This window comes from Heterodontus francisci, chromosome 1 (assembly GCF_036365525.1).
Source record: "Heterodontus francisci isolate sHetFra1 chromosome 1, sHetFra1.hap1, whole genome shotgun sequence".
NCBI lineage: Eukaryota > Metazoa > Chordata > Chondrichthyes > Heterodontiformes > Heterodontidae > Heterodontus > Heterodontus francisci.
This window is the reverse complement of record NC_090371.1, coordinates 102013271-102035339: the sequence shown is the minus strand read 5'-3', so window position 1 is coordinate 102035339 and position 22069 is coordinate 102013271. Positions and strand designations below refer to the sequence as shown.

The 22069-nt window shown below is 44.2% G+C and overlaps 1 protein-coding gene across 7 annotated transcripts in view; it reads left to right on the top strand.

Annotated features, from left to right (window-relative positions):
- The window catches only part of pde4d (phosphodiesterase 4D, cAMP-specific), a 1078190-nt gene that overhangs the window by 778763 nt on the left and 277358 nt on the right, over positions 1 to 22069 (top strand). The window lies entirely within an intron of this gene.

The window sequence follows — 22069 nt, the reverse complement described above, 5'->3', positions numbered from 1 at the left end:
GGTGGCAGATGAAGTTCAATGCAGAAAAATGTGAAGTGATTCATTTTGGTAGGAAGAACATGGAGAGACAATATAGATTAAAGGGTATAATTCTAAAGGGGGTGCAGGAGCAGAGGGACCTAGGAGTATATGTGCATAAATCATTGAGGGTGGCAAGACAGGTTAAGAGAACGGTTAATAAAGCATACACTATTGTGGGCTTTAATAATAGGGGCATAGAGTACAAGAGCAAGTAACTAATTTTGAAATATAAGCAAAATATTGCAGATGCTGGAAATCTGAAATAAAAACAATAAGTGCTGAAAAATACTCAGCAGGTCTGGCAGCATCTGTGGAGAGAGAAGCAAAGTTAAAGTTTCAGGTCAGTGACCTTTCATCAGAATTGGCAAAGATTAGAAATGTAATAGGTTTTAAGCAAATAAAGTGGGGGTGGGACAAAAGAGAACAAAAGGGAAGGTGTTTATAGGACATAGGGTCACAGAGAATACCTGACAAGGAGGTCATGGGGCAAAGGCAAAGAGTGTGTTAATAGTGTGGTGAAAGACAAAGCATTAGTGCAGAGAGGGTGTTAAATGACAGAATAATGGAAGGCCTAGCCAAAAGCACAAACACGAAAAAAGCAGTGGGCAGGCACATGGTGAAAAAAAATTGAATCATGAAACAAACTAAAATAAAATGAAATAAAAAGTAAAAAGTGAAACTAAAAATAAAAAAGGGGGGGCAAGTCATGCTCTGAAATTATTGAACTCAAGTGTTCAGTCCAGTAGACTGTTGCGTGCCTAATCGGTAAATGAGGTGCTGTTCCTCAAGCTTGCATTGATGTTCACTGGAGCACTGCAGCAAGCCCAGGACAGGGATGTGCGTATGAGAGCAGGGGGGAGTGTTGAAATGGCCAGCAACAGGAAGCTCGGGGTCATGATTTCGGACTGAGCGGAGGTGTTCCGCAAAGTGGTCACCCAATCTGCATTTGGTCTCCCCAATATAGAGGAGACTACATTGTGAGCAACGAATACAGTATACTAAATTGAAAGAAATGCAAATAAATTGCTGCTTCACCTGAAAGTAGTGTTTGGGGCCTTGGATAGTGAGGAGAGAGGAGGTAAAAGTGCAGGTATTACACCTCCTGTGATTGCAGGGGAAGGTGCTGTGGGAAGGAGACGAGGTGTCGGGGGTAATGGAAGAGTAGACCAGGGTGTCGCGGAGGGAACGATTCCTTCGGAATACTGACAGGGGAGGGGAGGGAAGATGCGTTTGGTAGTGGCATCACACCGGACGTGGCGGAAATGAAGGAAGATGATCCTTTGGATGTGGAGGCTGGTGAGGTGGAAAGTGAAGACAAAGGGAACCTGTCGCAGTTCTGGGAGGGAGGGGAAGGGGTGAGGGTAGAGGTGCGGGAAATGGGCTGGACACGGTTGAGGGCCCTGTCAACCACAGTGGGGGGGGAATCCTTGGTTAAGCAAAAAGGGAGACATATCAGAAGCGCTGTTGTGGAATGTTGCATCATCAGAGCAGGTGCGCGGAGTCGGAAAAACTGGGAGAATGGAATGAAGTCCTTACTGGAGGCAGGCAGTGAAGAAGTGTAATCAAGGTAGCCATGGGAGTCGGTGGGCTTATAATGAATATTAGTTGACAGCCTATCTCCAGAGATGGAGACAGAGAATTCGAGGAAGGGAAGGGAAGTGTCAGAGATGGACCGTGTAAAGGTGAGAAAAGGGTGGACATTGGTAGCAAAGTTGATAAGGTATTCCATTTCAGGATGGGAGCAGGAAACAGCATCGATACAGTCATCAATGTACCGGAAAAAGAGTTGGGGGAGGGGGCCTGAGTAGGACTGGAACAAGGAATGTTCGACATATTCCACAAAAAGACAGGCATAACTAGGATCCATGCGGATACCCAGAGCAACAGCTTTTACTTGAAGGAAGTAAGTGGAGTTGAAGAAGAAGTTGTTCAAATTGTGAGAACAGGTTCAGCCAGGCGGACGAGGGTGGTGGTGGATGGGAACTGGTTGGGCCTCTGTTCAAGGAAGAGGCGGAGAGCCCTCAAGTCGTCCTGGTGGGGGATGGAGGTGTAGAGAGATTGGACTTCCCGAGTGAAGAGGAGGTGGTTAGGGCCAGGAAACTGGAAATTGTCAAAATGACGTAGGGCGTCAGAAGAGTCATGGATGTAGTTGGGATGAGGCTGGACCAGGGGAGAAAAGATAAGAAGAAATAAGTTCACTGGGGCAGGACCAGGCTGAAACGATGGGTCTACCAGGACAGTCCTGTTTGTGGATTTTAGGAAGGAGGTAGAAGTGGGCTGTCCGGGGTTGCGGGACTATGAGGTTGGAAGCTGTAGAGGGATGATCTCTGGAGGAGATGAGGCCAGTGACAGGCCTGTGGACAGTAGCCTGATGTTCGGTGGTGGGGTCCTGGTCCAGGGGGAGGTAGGAAGAAGTGTCTGAGAGTTGGCGCTCAGCTTCTGCAAGGTAGAGTTTGGTACGCCAGACAACAACAGCACCACCCTTGTCGGCAGGTTTGATCACAATGTTGGGGTTAGATCTGAGAGAATGGAGTGCAGCAAGTTCAGAGGAGACAGATTAGAGTGAGTGAGGGGAGCGGAGAAATTGTGACGGCCGATGTCTCGCCGACAGTTTTAAATGAAAAGATCAAGAGCGGGTAAGAGGCCAGAGGGTGGGGTCCAGGTGGAGGGAGAATGCTGGAGGCGGGTGAATGGGTCTGCTGGTCAGGGGGAGGACACCTGGTCAAAGAAGTGAGCACGGAAGCAAAGGCGACGAAGGAAGAGCTCAACGTCATGCTGAGCACGAAATCCGTTGAGGCGGGGGTGTAAGGGGATAAAACGGAGTCATTTGCTGTATACAGATCATTCAGCATCAGAGAGGGGAAGGTCAGAGTGTATAGTGAATACATGGCAAGGGGTCAGATCAGAAGGGATGGGGGTCATAGGGAAGTGAAGGGGAAAGAGGATCTGGAAGGGCATTAGTCCCCATCAGCTGCTGGAGCTTGCGTTCCTTAACACTTGAAAGGAAGAAAAAAAGTTTTTTGTTAATGCATTGGATAAGACGAAGGATGAAATGAAACTGCGGAGCAGAACAGCTTTGAGATAGGGTGAGGCATGCTTCTGGAGAGAGAGTTCCAGTGTGCACAAGTTATGTTGAATTTGTATAAGGCACTAGTTCGGCCTCAGCTGGAGTATTGCGTCCAGTTCTAGGCGCCACACTTTGGAAACACATGAAGACATTGGAGAGAGTACAGAAATGATTCACGAGAATGGTTCCAGGGATGAACAATTTCAGTTGTGGAGATAGACTGGAGAAGTTAGGACTATTTTCCTTGGGCGGCACAGTGGCGCAGTGGTTAGCACCGCAGCCTCACAGCTCCAGGGACCTGGGTTCGATTCCGGGTACTGCCTGTGTGGAGTTTGCAAGTTCTCCCTGTGTCTGCGTGGGTTTTCTCCGGGTGCTGCGGTTTCCTCCCACAAGCCAAAAGACTTGCAGGTTGATAGGTAAATTGGCCATTATAAATTGTCACTAGTATAGGGAGGTGGTAGGGAAATATAGGGACAGGTGGGGATGTTTGGTAGGAATATGGGATTAGTGTAGGATTAGTATAAATGGGTGGTTGATGTTCGGCACAGACTCGGTGGGCCGAAGGGCCTGTTTCAGTGCTGTATCTCTAATCTAAAAAAAAGACTGAGAGGTGATTTGATAGAGGTATTCAACATCATGAGAAGTCTGGACAAAGTAGATAAGGAGAAGCTGTTCCCACTCGTGAAAGGATTGAGAACGAGAGGGCACAGATTGAAAGTATTTTGTAAGAGAAGCAAAAGTGACATGAGGAAAAACTTTTTCACGCAGCGAGTGGTTAAGGTCTGGAATGCGCTGCCTGAGAACGTGATGGAGGCAGGTTCAATTGAAGCATTCAAAAGGGCATTAGACAGTTATATGAAAGGGAAGAATGTGCAAGGTTACGGGGAGAAGGCGGGGGGATGGAACTGAGAGAAGGGCTCTTTCATAGAGCCAGTGCGGACACGATGGGTTGAATGGCCTCTTTCTGCACTGTAATGATTGTATGATTTCTTACTGGTGACAAAATTCTGCTCTAGTTCTCTCAGCTTCATCCATAGTTATTAAAACACTGTTTTTGGAGTATGTGTGTTGCTTTTATTTCTTTTCTTTCTCATGTGCCTTGCACTTGTCCACATTAAATTTGATCTCCCATTGTTCTACCAAGATATATTCACTTTGCTCTAGCTAATCGTATAACTTCTTAGCTGCTTCATTCAATTTTACTACCCCAACTAGTTTGATGTCTTCAGCAAATGTTATCATTTTGCATTGAGTTTCTGTGTCCTGTTCATTTTTATAGGTGAGAAACAGTTGTGGTTCCCGCTAATACCTCTGAGTTACCTCATTCGGTACTTCCATTTGCCTCAAATTAAATCTTCTATTGAGTTCTTGTATTCTACTCATTTGTCCGTATCTTATCCATTTCCAGGGTTTATTTTGCATCCTCCAAGTTTAACTAGTAGTCTTTCATATGGGACTTTGTCAAATTCCTTTTGACATCTAGGTCTCCTGGTTCCCATATGTTAGAAATAATGATATTTTAGATTCGGAAAGGCTGGAGCTCTGTTTATTCCATTCAGCTTCCATACAGCCTGGGAAGGACTGCTGCAGACTGGTGTTGTGTTGTGTGTCACATGACTCTACAATGCAGTTATGAATGTGGCTCCCTGGAACACTTACACATAACAATTAGTTCCTAGCTCTTTACAGATAATATAACAAATAATACCATATACTATGTCATAAGTCTTTCCGTGGTCCTCTTGAAATGTCACTTCCATAAAGCAGTCAAAGAGATTGGCTAAGTGGGGTCCTTCCTTTCTGTCACCCTTTCTGAACTTCTGCTTCATGTTAGCCTATTCCCAATCTATTTGTATCATCCCAATGTCATGAGACTTTTCATCAGGATTAATGTGACCTGGGTCTTTGTCAGCACTATGGAATAAAAGCAACTATTCCTGGTGAATACTTTTATGTGCTGGCAAGGGGTGCGATTTAGCAACTGATTGTCTTCCCTTTTTCATCTGTAAAGCTGATGATCAGTGGTTGAAAATCGGAAGGGAGGGGTACCTCGGCTGCCCGATTGGTGACCAATGTCTGCCTGATGCAATTTTCGGGCACACTGTAAATGGACAAGCAATCTGCCAATCTAAAATCTAAATAAGTCTAATGATGGCCATGAAACCTTTGTCGATTGTTGTAAAAACCCATCTGGTTCACTAATGTCCTTTGGGGAAGGAAATCTGCTGTCCTTACCTGGTCTGGCCTACATGTGATTCCAGACCCACAGCAACGTGGTTCACTCTTAAATGCCCTCGGAAATGGCTGAGCAAGCCACTCAGTTGCATCTAACCGCTACGACGTCAGAAAGGAATGAAATTGGATGGATCACCCGGCATCAATTTAGGCACCGGAAATGACAACGGCAACTGCCCTGTCGACCCTGCAAAGTCCTCCTTACTAACATCTGGGGACATGTGCCAAAGCTATCCCACAGACTAGTCAAGCAAAAGCCTGACATAGTCATACTCACGGAATCATACCTTATAGACAATATCCCAGAAATAGCCATCACCATCCTGGGGTATGTCCTGTCCCAACGGCAGGACAGACCCAGCAGAGGTGGTGGCAAAATGGTATACAGTAGGGAGGGAGTTGCCTTGAGAGTCCTCAACATTGACTTCAGACCCCATGAAGTCTCATGGCATCAGGTCAAACATGGACAAGGAAACCTATTGCTGATTACCAGCCCTCCTTTAGCTGATGAATCAGTGCTCCTCCATGTTGAACAGCACTTGGAGGAAGCAGTGAGGGTGGCAAGGGCGCAGAATGTAATCTGGGTGGGGGACTTAAATGTCCATCACCAAGAGTGGCTTGGTAGCACCACTACTGACTGAGGTGGCCGAGTCCGAAAGGACATAGCTGCTAGACTGGGTCTGCGTCTGGTGGTGAGGGAACCACCAAGAGGGAAAAACATACTTGACCTTGTGTTCACCAATCTGCCTGGTCCAAATGCAACTGTCCATGACAGTAGTGGTAGGAGTGACCACCACACAGTCCCTGTGGAGACAAAGTCCCATCTTCACATCCATCATGTTGTGTGGCACTATCACCGTGCTAAATGGGATAGATTTCAAACAGATCTAGCAATGCAAAGCTGGACATTCATGAGGCGCTGTGGGCCATCAGCAGCAGCAGAATTGTACTCAACCACAATCTGTAACCTCATGGCCCGGCAGATCCCGCACTTGACCATTATCATCAAACCAGGAGACCAACCCTGGTTCAGTGAAGAGTGCAGGAGGGCATGCCAGGAGCAGCATCAGGCATACATCAAAATGAGGTGTCAACCTGGTGAAGTGACAACCCAGGACTAGTTGCATGCCAAACTGTGTGAGCAGCATGCGATAGACAGAGCTAAGCAAGCCTATAACCAGTGGATCAGATTTAAACTCTGTTGTCCTGCCACATCCAGTCATAAATGATGGTGGACAATTAAACAACTAACTGGAGGAGGTGGCTCCGCAAATACCCATCCTCAATGATGGGGTAGCCCAGCACATTAGTGCAAAAGACAAGACTGAAACATTTGCATCCATCTTCAGCCAGAAGTGCTGAGCTGATGATCCATCTCGGCCTCTCCTGAAGTTCCCAGCATCACAGATGCCAGTCTTCAGCCAATTCGATTCATCCCGCGTGATGTCAAGAAATGGCTGAAGGCACTGGATACTGCAAAGGACCTGACAACATTCCGGCAATTGTACTGAAGACCCGTGCTCCTAGCCAACCTGTTTCAGTACAGCTGCAATACGGGCATCTACCCGGCAATGTGGAAAATTGTCCAGGTATGTCCTGTACACAAAAGCAGGACAAGTCAAACCCAGCCAATTATCGTCCCATCAGTCTACTCTCAATCATCAGTAAAGTGATGGAAGCTGTCGTCAACAGTGCCATCAAGCAGCACTTGCTTAGCAATAACCTGCTCAGTGATGCTGAGTTTGGGTTCCGTCAGAGCCACTCAGCTCCTGACCTCATTGCAGCCTTGGTTCAAACATGGACAAAAGAGCTGAACTGAAGAGGTGAGGTGAGAGTGACTGCCCTTGACATCAAGGCAGCATTTGACAGAGTATGGCATCAAAGAGCCCTCGCAAAACTGGAGTCAATGGGAATCTCCGCTGGTTGGAGTTGTACCTAGCGCAAAGGATGATGGTTGCGGTTGTTGGAAGTCAATCATCTCAGATCCAGGACATCACTGTATGAGTTCCTCAGGGTAGTGTCCTGGGCCCAAACATCTTCAGTTGCTTCATCAATAACCTTCCTTCAATCATAAGGCCAGAAGTGGGGATGTTCACTGATGATTGCACAATGTTCAGCACCATTCTTGACTCCTCAAATACTGAAGCAGTCCGTGTAGAAATGCAACAAGACCTTGACAATCTCCAGGCTTGGGCTGATAAGTGGCAGGCAATGACCACAATGACCATCTCCAACAAGGGAGAATCTAACTAGCTCCCCTTGACATTCAATGGCATTATGATCGCTGAATCCCCCACTATCAACATCCTGGGGTTTACCATTGACCAGAAACTGAATTGGAGTAACCATATAAATACCGTGGCTACAAAAGCAGGTCAGAGGCTAGGAATCCTGTGGCGAGTAACTGACCTCCTGAATCCCCAAAGCCTGTCCACCATCTACAAGGCACAAGTCAGGAGTGTGATGAAATACTTTCTACCTGCCTGGATGGGTGCAGCTCCAACAACACTCAAGAAGCTCGACACCACCCAGGTCAAACCAGCCCGCTTGATTGGCACCCCATCCACAAACATTCACTCCCTGCACCGCCGATGCACATCAGATCTGATGTCTGATCAAAGGACTAACCTGAAACGTTAACATTGCTCCTCTCTCTACAGATGCCGCCAGATGTGCTGAGTATTTCCAGCACTTTTTGGTTTTATTGCCTTCCACCAATAATGAATTATTCTGTATTATGCTGTCCTTGTGACTGATTAAAACTGCTACTCCTTCGCAATAATAAACATGTAAAATTCAATATTACTCAACCAATTACTCCAATGATTTCTGCCAGTTGAGTTAGACTAAAATTGCTTTTAAAGTCTAGAGCTAGATAGAGCCACTCAACCTATCAATCCTTTTGGTATCCACAGTGCATGTATAATTATACAAACATATGAAAAAGGGCAAGACCAATTGGTCCCACAAGCCTATTCTGTTCACTACCTAACACATCCCTCCCCCGACCTACCTTCAATAACTGGAGAAGTCTTCCACTTATAGGAACTCATCCAACTCTCTTTTGAATGCCTGTGTCAGTCACTTGTAACAAACTTTGATGACTGTCTGCAAACAGAAGAATATTGGCACATCTTACCTAGCTCTCTGGTTCTATAGCTTAGAATGATACCTTGAGTTTTTATTTATTTATTTAGAGATACAGCACTGAAACAGGCCTTTCGGCCCACCGAGTCTGTGCCGACCATCAACCACCCATTTATACTAATCCTACATTAATCCCATATTCCTACCACATCCCCACCTGTCCCTATATTCCCCTACCACCTACCTACACTAGGGGCAATTTATAATGGCCAATTTACCTATCAACCTGCAAGTCTTTGGCTGTGGGAGGAAACTGGAGCACCCAGCGAAAACCCACATGGTCACAGGGAGAACTTGCAAACTCCGCACAGGCAGTACTCAGAATTGAACCTGGGTCGCTGGAGTTGTGAGGCTGCGGTGCTAACCATTGTGCCGCAGAGTTCTCCTCTGCGTATCTAACTGGATAAAATCCTCATAATTTTAAAGATTGCAATTATATTTCCTCAAATCTACTCTTTTCCAAGGTTAAAATGTCCCAACTCTTTATGCCTTTCCTGATCTCTAAGTATCATTTGAGCATTATTCCCCACCCCTGACCCTTTCCAAGGGCCTTGATGTGGCATACTAGCTGAGGGGACTGAAACTAGGCACAGATTCTAATTGCACCTGGACCAAGGCTTAGTAGTAAATATGGTGAATGGCCTTTACATCAATCCCGTGGAACTCCCACCAATGACTGACCTTGGGGTAGAGCTGCTATTATTAATATCAATCGTCTATCTACGTGAATGCATCCAATTCTTTATCTAGCAATAACTTCCCATCAATCCCACAAGACACCACCTTTTTGAAAGTCCAGGTACATTGGGGTGAATGTCCATAGTGACTTGTCTGCACATCTGCCGTTTACACATTTTTCCAAAGTTCATTCACCAATTTAGTGCAGGAGTCCTGAAACAGATGCTAGGCTTCGCATTTATATATGTAAAGGACCTAACAGCTATTTTCAGGTGGGCACCATGGGCAACCACCTATGCCAATATGGCAGTGTCTGTATCCGCTGATGGTTTGTGGAATATTATTACCCAAAATTTGCAATTTTTGCACCTATTCTATAGATTCTACCTCAAAGTAACCATTTACAACCTTAGCTTTTCTAACAAAAAAGTGCAGTAATGATATCGCTATAGTTCGCAAGCCCATTTCATGGGTCAACTTTAGCTCAATTTGTCACATCAGGGGGAATTTTATGCTTTCCCCCACAGCGGGTTTGGAGGCAGGGAGAGCATATAATCGGGCAGAATGTTGGCGGGGGAGGCGGGGACCCTGCCACCTTCCCACCTCTGCCGAAATTAAGTTCGGAGCGGGAAATGGTCTTCCCACCCTGCCACCAATTGAGGCCCTTAAGTGGACAATTAATGCCCAATTAAGGACCTTATCCTACTGCAATTAGCCCAGCGGCAGGCAGGCCTGTTGTCACACGGGTAGCACGGCAAGAAAAACTGTGTGGGGTTGCTTGCCTGCTTGGGAGGTGGTGGGGGGGAAGGTGGTCCCTTGTTTAAAGGAATTTAATGCCTGAACAAGGGACCCTGCATCAAGAAGGGGGTGACCCGCTGAGAGCCAACACCCTGCCCTTTCTGCTAAATCTACAACCCCTCCCCCCATGAGCCCCACCCTGCGAGACCCTTCCGACCCTGACCTACCTGTCGTCTGGGTCCAGCACCACTCCTAGGCATCGGGTGGATGCTCCACCAGCAGCAGCCACCGCCTCTGCAGTGGTGTTGCTCAGTTAAAGAGCTGCCAACCTCTGATTGGCTGGCAGCTCTCAGAGGGTGGGATGTCCGTCGCAGGTAAGGCCTGCTGCTGTCCAGTTATGTGCTGAATTGACAGTTGATCTGGCGGGCCTCCCACAGAAGGGGCGACACGGGGTTTCTTGCTGGTTCTTTTGCCAGAGGTTGAGACTCCCGTCGCCCGGATAAAATCCCAGCCATCAGTATCGCCCAAGTGAGTAGATTGTGGGTTGAACTGACATCCCAGGACTTGAGCACATAGTCTAAGCTGACAATTCAGTGTAACACTGAAATGCTGATAGTTGGTGTGCACGCTTTCCCTTTATGTTTTTATAGTCTTCCTTTTCAAATATGTATGCAATTCCCTTTTAAGTGATATTGCTATCTTTGTCTGAATAGCCACAAGTTTCCCAGAAAGTTGATGAAGTAAGAAACTGTATATCTGATGCAATGAAAATTTTGAAATGTCTTTATTACAGTATTACAAGTTTTTTATTACAATGCCTTTATTCTAAGTTGTCGATCAACTGTACATAAATATGAAAACATTTAGTGGCACATGTAATTAGCAACACGGGGTATCACCTTGTCTTTGTACGTTCCTTGTTCACAAGGTGTTTCTTGAAACCCTTTACAGGGTAATATTAAACTGTCCTTTTTTACCTTTAGCTCTCACAACTTTATTTTGATTATCAAATGTTTGGGATTCTGTGACTGCCTGATGATCTGGTTGTCCACCCTATTTTTTGCCATGTTTAAAACAGCAAGGTCTGTAGCAGTGTCTTAGCACAGTATTAGCTGTGTCAGGTTGTTACCGCAAACTAACTCCAATTGCTGACAAACTGCCCAAACTAAATTTCTTTTTGTTTAAACATGGTGTCCCAAAGATAGATGTTTGCCTGCTGAAGCACAGGGATGACTGCCAGATGTGTATTGTATAACTTCAACATCATCTCATTTAAATAATCCTTTGATCTTGCAATGTCATTTGCAGGTTACAGGATTTGAAGATTTTGCTGATTGTCACTAGATTTCAGTTTGCTTGCAAATTAATTTTTAGGTTATGGAAATTAGTGCTAAAATTTTCTTGTTATGAATCAGAGGGTAAAGACACGGTTCTTTTTTCTCTCACTATCTGCTTTCCTTTATTTTCTTACTTTCATATGTATTGACTGTTTTCATGAAGAACTTAGTTTTGTTTTTTCTATGAATTGTGGTGGATTAACCGTCTAATAGGTAAAGAATCCAGTGCAGCAGTTACTGTTTCAACTTAACAAATTATAAAATGGGTACTCCTTCACTGCTAGTGGAAGTTCCTTTTCAGTCCTTTTCAGTTTGCTAAATTTCCAAATGCAAAACAAGATTTTAGTATGTTTAACCTGAAAAATGCACTTTCGTAAGGAGAAGGATAACAAATTGGAGTTTAACCATAAACAGATGCCGTGTTTGTACAGAGATCAGAACATAATTCATCAATGCTGACACGGCTCCTGACATAGATAGATTGGCTTTAGCTCAGTGATACAATATTGAATATTTGACTTATTTTGAGTGCACTCTGGAGTCTGTCTCTCGTGATGCAGAATTGATACTTGGTTTGCTGCATAATTATTAGGGAACAAAATTTGTTTTGGGTGTTCGTGATGCCTGGACTGAAAAATCAGATGTCCTGATTCAAAATTAGTCGTCTAGGTAACATAAAATTAAGATTTTTTACAGCTGGTGGAATTTAAATTCAATTAATTGATAAAAGCAAATCTGGAATTAAAAGCTAGTCTCAGTAATGGTGACTATGAAACCATTGTCGATTGTTGTAAAAACCCATCTGGTTCACTAATATCCTTTAGGGAAGGAAATCTGCTGTCCTTACCTGGTCTGGCCTACATGTGACTCCAGGCCCACAGCAATGTGGTTGACTCTGAACTGCCTCTGAAATGGCTTAACAGGTGGCTCACCACAACCTTCTCAAGGGTAATTAGGGATGGGCAACAAATACTGGCCTTGCCAGTGATGCCCACATCCCATTAAAGAATAAAAAAAGATTTTTTTTGTCTTTTCTATTTTATCCATTTAAACTTCTTACTGTTCTTCAAATTGTTTTCACTAGTTACTTTTCCTGTTTCACTTTTCTATTTCTTTACATTTTAATTTTAGCCACAGTCAGATCATTCCTTCTCCAGGCTGAATCTCAATCCACTCGTCCACTTGACAATTGTTTTCTAAAGGCCCTTGCACGAACTTAACTCCTCAACCATGGATGACAGAGATTTTCTAACTAACTCATGAGCTTTTAAAACCCTGAGTGGCTACAATGAATGTTCAGTGTTGCAGAAAGATTACAGTAACTGATAGAAATTGTGTCAAATACATGATCCAAAGATTGGGTCAGGTGGTTTTTAACTGGTAAATCTGGAAGCTTTTAATCAATATTCAATTTATGTATATTCAGTCATCATTACTGATGTAACAGGTTATGTCGAATACATTGCTATTTCTTGGTACATGGAAAAAAACGATGTTTAAAATAAGAAATCTGTTGGGAGCCCAGTGGTGCATTGCCCAGTATAGAATGTAGCACCATGGAGGCCCATAATTCCCCAGCCAGGCATCACTTTGGTGAGCCAGCTCAAGAGAGGCTAGTTTTCCCAATGGGTGGAAATTAATGAACGGTAATTTTGAGTTACCTCCTCCAATTCCTGGAGACGCAAAACAAAGGCCCAGGTCAGGGTGGTCTATCTCTTTTGTATGGTACATTAAAATGGAGTAAAGAGTTAGCACCGCAGCCTCACAGCTCCAGCGACCCGGGTTCAATTCTGGGTACTGCCTGTGTGGAGTTTGCAAGTTCTCCCTGTGTCTGCGTGGGTTTCCTCCGGGTGCTCCGGTTTCCTCCCACAAGCCAAAAGACTTGCAGGTTGCTAGGTAAATTGGCCATTAGCAATTGCCCCTAGTATAGGTAGGTGGTAGGGAAATATAGGGACAGGTGGGGATGTGGTAGGAATATGGGATTAGTGTAGGATTAGTATAAATGGGTGGTTGATGGTCGGCACAGACTCGGTGGGCCGAAGGGCCTGTTTCAGTGCTGTATCTCTAAATAAATAAATAACTCTAAAAGAGAGAATAGGCAAAATGGGTGCCTTGATGGTGCAGCGTATGGAGCGCCATTGCCTTCTTTTGGATTTTAAGATGAGTTTCCCACATATTGGGCTGAATTTTATAGGCTCCCCACATCGGGGGTCATGGCTGGGGGTGGGGCCCAGAAAATGTCTCCGGGAGAGGCCCGTCATGGGCCTCGACGCCAGGAAGGCCCAGCATGATATTGCCGGCAGCGGCGAGGCCTCGTGGCAGCCTTCCCGTTGCTCGGCGATGGGAGACCAATCTAAATATGTAAATTTATTAAAATAAATGAATTAAATACTTACCCGCTCCTGCCATCCATCCCACTCCGATATTGTACCCGTTGGCTGACATTCCTCTGTCTTCGGATCTCCGTTCAGAGTTGCAATGCAGGACACTGGTGGGGAGGGGGGAGCAGGTAAGTATTTCAGTGCGGGAGGGGGGAGCTGGGGTCAAACTAATATAATTGGTGGAGGGCATGGTGGGAAGGGTTAAAGATAAAAGTTTGTGAACTTTGGTAGGGGGAAGGTCAGGTGCACAAGATAAGTATTTTGGTGGGGTAGAGGGCATGGAATGATGTGCATGGTTATTGGGAGGGAATGGGAGAGGCGCTACAAACATTTATTTAATGTTTTAAATTTAATTTACAATGCCTTTATCTTTAAATATGTAAACAAAATGGAAGGGCTTGAAACCCTTTAAAACTGGCACTGGCACCAGCGCAATAACCCCTGACGCCATTGCCGGAGATGGACCGCCTGCCTCCTCCACGTCTTCGTGTGTGAGGTGGGGTTGATGGGCGGTCCGCCCCGACCATGTAAATGAGCCGCTGCATTGGGGGGGGGGCCATTTTGTACGGCCGCCCCCTCAATATAAAATTCAGCCCATTTAATTCCCAGTTTCAGCCAAATTGACAAGTGGAAACCACATACTTCAGCACAGAGAGGGAGGGAATTGTAAAGCAGACAATATGGGCCGCTCTTGCATACCTCCTACATGGAACTCATTGGTAGAACACTTGGACAAGGTTTACAGCTCTCCGTGGTCAGAAAAGCTGTGCAGAGTCCAAGAAAATAAATTGCAGCAAAAGTAAAAAAAAAACACCAAAAGTACAATACAGCACAATGTATGTGCTTTAAACTGTTTTGACATTAAACAAATGTCAGCTTATTATCTTCACTGTGCCTGCACTGCATAGTGTTTAAAGAGAATTGCATTTGGCATCGCTTTAATGTCCGCAGTACTTTAATCCTTTGGTGTTTTTCTGATATGAAAACAGGCCACTGTTAGTCAAACTCCTGTCAGTATTCTCTTGAAAAATGATCAGCAGCATGCAGACTGTATCAGAAGGTTCTATAGTTAGTTTGCCAGGTCAGTTCCCCTTCCTTAGTTACATTCAGTGTTGAATGATGTTAAGAACATAAAGTGCGGATAAGAAAACATTATTAGGCTCTGCAAGCTTAGCCTTCAGACCATGTATGCTTGCTGTACCATGCTATCTATGAAACTTATTTAATCTCTGGAACAAAGATTTTGCAAATTCTTCCTCTAGCCCTATTCAAAATACATAATTAATCATAACTTACATTGGGCTGTCATTTGCTGTCAAAATAATGGCAAGGCTAAAGACGCTGTCTGTTAGCTTCATGAAAACAGCATCTTGCTGACTGGCTCACTTGTTAATATGTATTGAATGGTGTGAAGTTGCTGTATTTGTGTGCTAGATACAAATTTAATGCACTACAGAGGTTAAGTTTTGTCCATTTCAGTCTAGACACCCTTTTACCAATGTGGTAAGTGTTAATTACTGCCGGTCAACCTCCCTGGCAATGAAAATTAGTTATTACAAGTGTGGCCCTCATTCCTTCAGGGTTTAATCATTATTGGAGATTTTAAAAATATAAAACTTAAAATTTTACAACTTTTCCCTTTCCTTTCTATCACTTTTCTTCTATTTCTAAATCCAATCTTTCTTTCCCTCTTTTTCTTGTTGTGACCGAGGCGGGAGGAGTGCACTGTCTTTCTCTAGTTCACTTCTCCACACATCACAACATATCTATAAATGTTTACCCAGTTACTGATACGGCCAATTATATACTCTATTTTTATTTCAGAAACCACACAGTTAGGAACACTGGCTACCACTTGGTTCATCAGTCTCTGGAAAGTTGCTGGGGCATTTTTTAGGCTGAATGGCATCACTTGACATTGGAAAAAACCATTCAGTGTGACAAAAGCCAATATTTCTTTAGCTCGGGTGTTAAAGGACCTTGCTAGTATCCCTTTAACAAATCTAATTTGGTAAGAAACGTGGCACTGCTAACTCTGTCAGTACAGTCTTTCAAGTGAGGAATTGAGTAGGAGTCTGCCTTTTTTACTGCATTAACCTTTCTGTAGTCTGTACAAATCTAGTTGAACTGTCAGGTTTGGGCAGTAACATGACTGGGGAACTCCAGCTGCTTTGATTGGGTTCAGTGAGGTGGTTTTCCAACATGCATTAGATTTCTGCTTTCACCTGGGCCTGTTTCACTGGACTTAAGCGATAAAGACGCTGTTTTATAGAAGACGATTCTCCTACATCCACATCCTGTGTGGCTAAGATTGTACATCCTGGTTTGTCCCTACAGACTCTTTTAAATGCCGTGAGTAGCCTTGTTAGGTCTTTTCGTTGATTTGCATCTAAATATGAAAGCATAGCGTCCAATCTCCCTAACAATTCAGTATTAGCGAACACGATAGTAAGGGGTTCAATTTGAGAATTGTCTAGGCCTCCTTCTGCCTCATCCTCACTATCCCTTTCATCCTTCACTGTCCTTACTACCTGACATACCTGTGCTTGCTTATCCTCCTTCCGGCAGTGGTATTGTTTCAGCATATTGATGTGACACAACGGATTCTTTTTCTGGTGATCTGGGGTGTTAGTCAAATAATTTACTTTCCCAATTCTTTTGACTACTTTATATGGTCCACTGAACCGTGCTTTCAGTGGTTCACTCTGTAAAGGTAGTAATACTAACACCTCATCCCCTGGTTGAAATGTTCGGGTCTTGGCATGCTTGTCTGCCCATTTCTTCATGGTTGTTTGGGAAGCTTTAAGGTGTTCCTGAGCCACTTTGCAGCCTCTTGTGAGCCGCTCTCGGAACACAAATTCATATTCTAACAAAGACGATTCGTCCCTCTGTTCTATAAACTTTTCTTTGATTAGTTTTAGAGGACCTCTTACCTCATGTCCATAAACTAATTCAAAAGAACTAAAACCAGTAGACTCATTAGGTGAATCCCTCATGGCAAACAAAAGAAATTCCAGCCCTTTATCCCAATCATGGGGATATTCACGACAGTATGCCCTGATCATTGTTTTGAGGGTCTGATGGTACTGTCTAAAGTACCTTGTACCTGTGGGTGGTATGCTGAAGACTAACTGTGTTATCCCCCGTTTACTCATAACGTTCTGAAAAACTTTAGACATAAAATTGGATCCTTGATCTGACTGGATCTCAATCGGTAATCCGTACCTAGTGAAGAACTTCTCTATCACTATCTTAGCAGAAATTTTTCTCCAGGGCCTCTGGGAACCGAGTAGCCATATCCATGATAGTGAGTATATATTGATGTCCTGTTTTTTTTTAGTAAAGGTCCCATACAGTCTACCAACACCCTACTAAATGGTTCCCCAAACACTGGTACATGAATTAGAAGTGCCGGTTTTATAGTAGGTTTCGATTTTCCCAAAATCTGGCACGTATGGCACATTTTATAAAACTGCACCACTTCCTTGAAAAGACCTGGCCAGTAAAATCGTCGACTTACACATGATTGGATCTTCCAGATCCCCACATGTACTGCCATAAGATTTTCATGGGCTATCCTTAATATTTCCCAGCAATACTTGGGCATCCAGTCTTCATCCGCAGGTCTGTGAGGAGGTCTCCACTTGCTCATCAGAATCCCATTTTTAATATAGTAGCCTTCCAGAACTCCCTTTGCCTTAGCTTCTATTAGAACCAATTGTGCCACTTTAGTTAACTCTGGATCAGCTTGCTGAGCCTTGATCAGAGAAGACTTATTGAACATTTTCTTTGGATTATCCAAATCCTCAAAGAAAGTTTCAGATATTCAGCTATCTGTCTGTGGTGCCAATTTTACCTCCGACAATGGAACTTGCTTAACCATTGCTCGGGTCACTATACATGAAGGAAAAATTCCTGGAACCTTTTCCTGCAACTGTTCTGTCTCTTTGGCGTCACTTGGTCTTTCCGTGACTACTGGAGAAGCTACTACCTTCGCTGCAGCCGAATCATTTCCCAGGGGTAGGTCAACTCCATCTACAGGAAAACTATGGATAACTCCTACAGCAGTGGGCGGCACTGTGGCACAGTGGTTAGCACCACAGCCTCACAGCTCCAGGGACCCGGGTTCAATTCTGGGTACTGCCTGTGCGGAGTTTGCAAGTTCTCCCTGTGACCGCGTGGGTTTTCGCCGGGTGCTCCGGTTTCCTTCCACAGACTTGCAGGTGATAGGTAAATTGGCCATTGTAAATTGCCCCTAGTGTAGGTAGGTGGTAGGGAATATGGGATTACTGTAGGGTTAGTATAAATGGGTGGTTGTTGGTCGGCACAGACTCGGTGGGCCGAAGGGCCTGTTTCAGTGCTGTATCTCTAAATAAATAAAATAAAAATTACCGTTCCAGAATCACACTCCAGGTGCACCCAATAGAAAGATTAGATTAGAGATACAGCACTGAAACAGGTGACAATTTTTATAATGGCCAATTTACCTATCAACCTGCAAGTCTTTTGGCTTGTGGGAGGAAACCCGAGCACCCAGAGAAAACCCACACAGACACAGGGAGAACTTGCAAACTCCACACAGGCAGTGCCCGGAATCGAACCCGGGTCCCTGGAGCTGTGAGGCTGCAGTACTAACCACTGCGCCACTGTGCCGGTATGGGTAAATACTCCCCGCCGATACCATTCACTAAAACCTTGGCATTCAGTGCACTCTCTGGTGGAAAAGTTATGCCTTTCCTCTGGAAAAGAGTTTGGGTAGCTCCTGTGCCCCTCTGTTGTTTGTCATATATATTAATGACTTGGATGTGAATGTTGGGGGCATGATTAGTAAGTTTGCAGATGACACCAAAATTGGTGGTATAGTGGGCAGTGAAGAAGGTTGTCTAAGGTTACAACAGGATATAGATAAACTAGGAAAGTGGGCAAGGGATTGGCAAATGGAATTTAATGCAGACAAGTGCAAAGTGATGCATTTTGGGAAGTTAAACCAGGGCAGGACATATACAGTGAATGGCAGGGCCCTGGGGAGTGTTGTTGAGCAGAGAGACCTTGGGGTGCAAGTACATAGTTCCCTGAAAGTGGCAACACAGGTAGACAGGGTGGTGAAGAAGGAGTATGGCATTCTTGCCTTCATCGGCCGAGGCATTGAGTACAAGAGTTGGGACGTCATGTTACAGTTGTACATAACGTTGGTGTAGCTGCATTTGGAGTAATGTGTGCATTTCTGGTCACCGCACTGCAGGAAAGATATGATTAAGCTAGAGAGGGTGCAGAAAAGATTCACAAGGATGTTGCCTGGTTTGGAGGGCTTGAGCTATAAAGAGAGTTTGGATAGGCTGGGTCTGTTTTTCCTGGAGCGAAGGAGGCTGAGAGGGGACATGATAGAGGTATATAAAATTATGAGAGGCATAGATAGGGTAGATAGCCAGAGTCTGTTTCCCATGGTAGGGGTGACTAAAACTAGAGGGCATAGATTTACGGTGAGAGGGAGGAGGTTTAAAGGGGATCAAAGGGGTAAATTTTTCACACAAAGAATAGTGGGTATCTGGAATGAGCTGCCAGAGGAGGTGGTGGAGGCAGGAATAGTAGCAACATTTAAGAGGCATCTGGACAGGTACTTGAATGAGCAAGGCATAGAGGGATATGGAATTAATGCTGGAAGGTGGGATTAGTCTAGATAAGCATCATGGTCGGCATGGATGCGGTGGGCCGAAGGGCCGGTTTCTATGCTGTACGATTTTATGACTCTGTGACTCTAAGTATAACTATAGGTTTACCTGCCTCACTTGAGGGATAAGGAGTTACTTTTCCTTTTGACATGAATTCCCTATAACTCTCAGGTAACTTGTTCACGTTCCCTGCACTTACAGTGATTTCTGTACTTGGCCTTACAGCTGCAGTCAGAGCTACAGCTTGCTCTGTCGTACTCTCAATCAGGGCCCCTTTCTCTACATTGGCCCTGTGCACTCCAATAAGTGCCATGGTTTATCTTGCAACTTTCAGCATTCTGCAGAAAGGTGTACCACCTTGTGGCAATGGAAATACTTCGACCTTTGGACCTCACCTCCACCCTCAGCACCTTCTTTTCTGGCCTGAGGGGAAGATCCCGGGCCGTTCCCAGCTGTCCCTTCTTGTCCCCAGCTACTTGCCTTCCTTTCATCCTCCCACCTTCTATCTTTCTTGGATTTGTGGGGGTGACGGAAAAAGGGTTTGGGCTTGTAAACAAGCTCATATTCATCAGCCATCTTAGGGGTCTGTCTGGCTGTTGAAACCTTCTGGTTCTCTACATGGGTTCTTACTGATGGAGGAAGTGAATTTTTAATTTCTTCCAGGAGAATTATTTCCCTAAGGGTCTTATACAAGGCCTCTACCTTTACAGCCCATATCCAACGATCAATATTAATTTGCTTTACCCTCTCAAATTCCACATAAGTCTGCCCAGGCTGTCTCCGGAGGTTCTGAAGTTTCTGCCTGTAAGCTTCAGGGGCTAACTCATAAACAGCGAGAATAGCTTTGCCTTCTCATAATCTGCAGAAGCCACCTCTGAAAGCATGGCACAAACTTCATGAGCTCTGCCCATCAACCTGCTTTGCATGAGTAGTGTCCAGCTTTCTTTTGGCCACTTCATCCGTCTGGCTATCTTTTCAAAATAAATGAAAAATGCCTCTACGTCCCTTTCCTCAAACTGCGGGAGCGCTTGCACAAATTGAAAGAGCTCTTCACTGGGTCCTAGGCTGGAGTCAGATCTTTCCTCACCAGAATTTTCCCTGGTGTCGAGGCCACCCTCTTGTCTTAGTTCCAGCTTTTTAAATTCTAATTCCCTTTCTTTTTCTCTTTGAAATGCTCTCTCTTTTACCCTTTCCTCTCTTTCAAGTTCAAGTTTCTTCATTTACGATTCTTTTTCCTGTTCAAGATCAACCTTTTTCATCTTGTTTTCTTTTACAAGTTCAAGCTGCTTCATCTGGAACTGAATCCTAGCTAATTCAACTGAACCACCATCTGGATTGCATTTTCCTTCTTCCAATTTCAAATGCTGTGCTATTACTTCAATTATGTCTGCTTTCTTAGCCCCTGGTTTTAACTCTAACTCCAACTCCAAATTTTCTGCCAATTCTTTTTGCCTAGCCTTGGTTAAGTTCTTCAAATCACTCAGGGATAAGTCACCCTCCCCCCAACTGACAAAGCCATTCTGGTGGTGTAAATCTTACTTTAATGCACAAGAAACCTGGTGTTTTCCTTTTCACCTTTTCAATTATTATTACCCCAGTAACAATTGCACGTCGTCGTCTTTGGGTTATCCCGCACAGAGCTCCTAATTATATGTGATGATCGATGCGGGAGGAGGGCATCTAGTTCCACTTCTCCACAGGTCACAACATATACTTAAATGTTTACCCAGTTACTGATACGGCCAATTATATACTCTTTCTATTTCAGAATAAAATCCACCAACCTGGTTTCTTTAATAAACAACATCAATTTATTATAAAGCAAGAGGTAGTCAAAAGATGCAAAGCATTAACACACAGATTGAAATATGAAAGTTCCCTTTTAAATTAGCCCAACGCGTGTGCGCGCGTGCATACACACACACGTATATCCTGGTTAAAGGAAAATTAAAGAAGTTTTCTCTGCAGAGAGCTCATTACAAAAAAAAGACAAAAAAAATACTTTGGTGACATACTTGTTAATTCTTGAAGGAAAAGGAGAAGATATGAAATGATATCAGTTGTCCTATTATTCTGACATCCCAAATACACGTAGATGGCTGGCACTGGGATATTTTTGGAGCAGTTCTCTTCAAGCGACGTCAAGCTTAGTCTGGCAGGCTTACCAGGAGAAATGTGGCATCAGGGGTTTCAGCAATCACATTGGATTCTCAGGGTTTCTCCGAGAGTTGGAGAAAGGATGAGCTGGGTGCTTCTCTCAGCAGGCTGCAATCCCAACTGTCTCAAAACAGTATTCAAAACAAAATCAACTATTGACCACCATAAATCATGACATGTCTCTTCTCTGTAAACAATTCCCCTAGTCACCAAGGCTCTTCTTGTTTACTTAGTCGAAGACATGTGACTTCCAGTAAGTGTTTCTGAACCAAGTCCCAAAGTCCTTGCAGCTGCCTTTTAAAAAAAAAACTAAGTCCAGCATCTATGTAATCCCTGCAGTTATCCAAAGGAATCCATTTCCACAATTTTAAAGAACGAGTCCTCACAAAATATTAAAAAATGGAAGTACTTTCATTACATTCTTTACATTCACCCATTCTAATTAGCACTTCCTTCTCAGCCCTTGTGTTGTTAATTTCAGAAGCCTTAAAGTTGATTGGTTAAGGAGGTACACTATTGCTTCTCCTGTTCACCAGATGCCTTGTTTCTCTTGCCGTGCAATTATTAGTTTGCACTTTCAGTATCTTGCTCCCCCCCCAAATAAAATTAGAAACCTAAATGCGCAAGGGCAAATCTAAC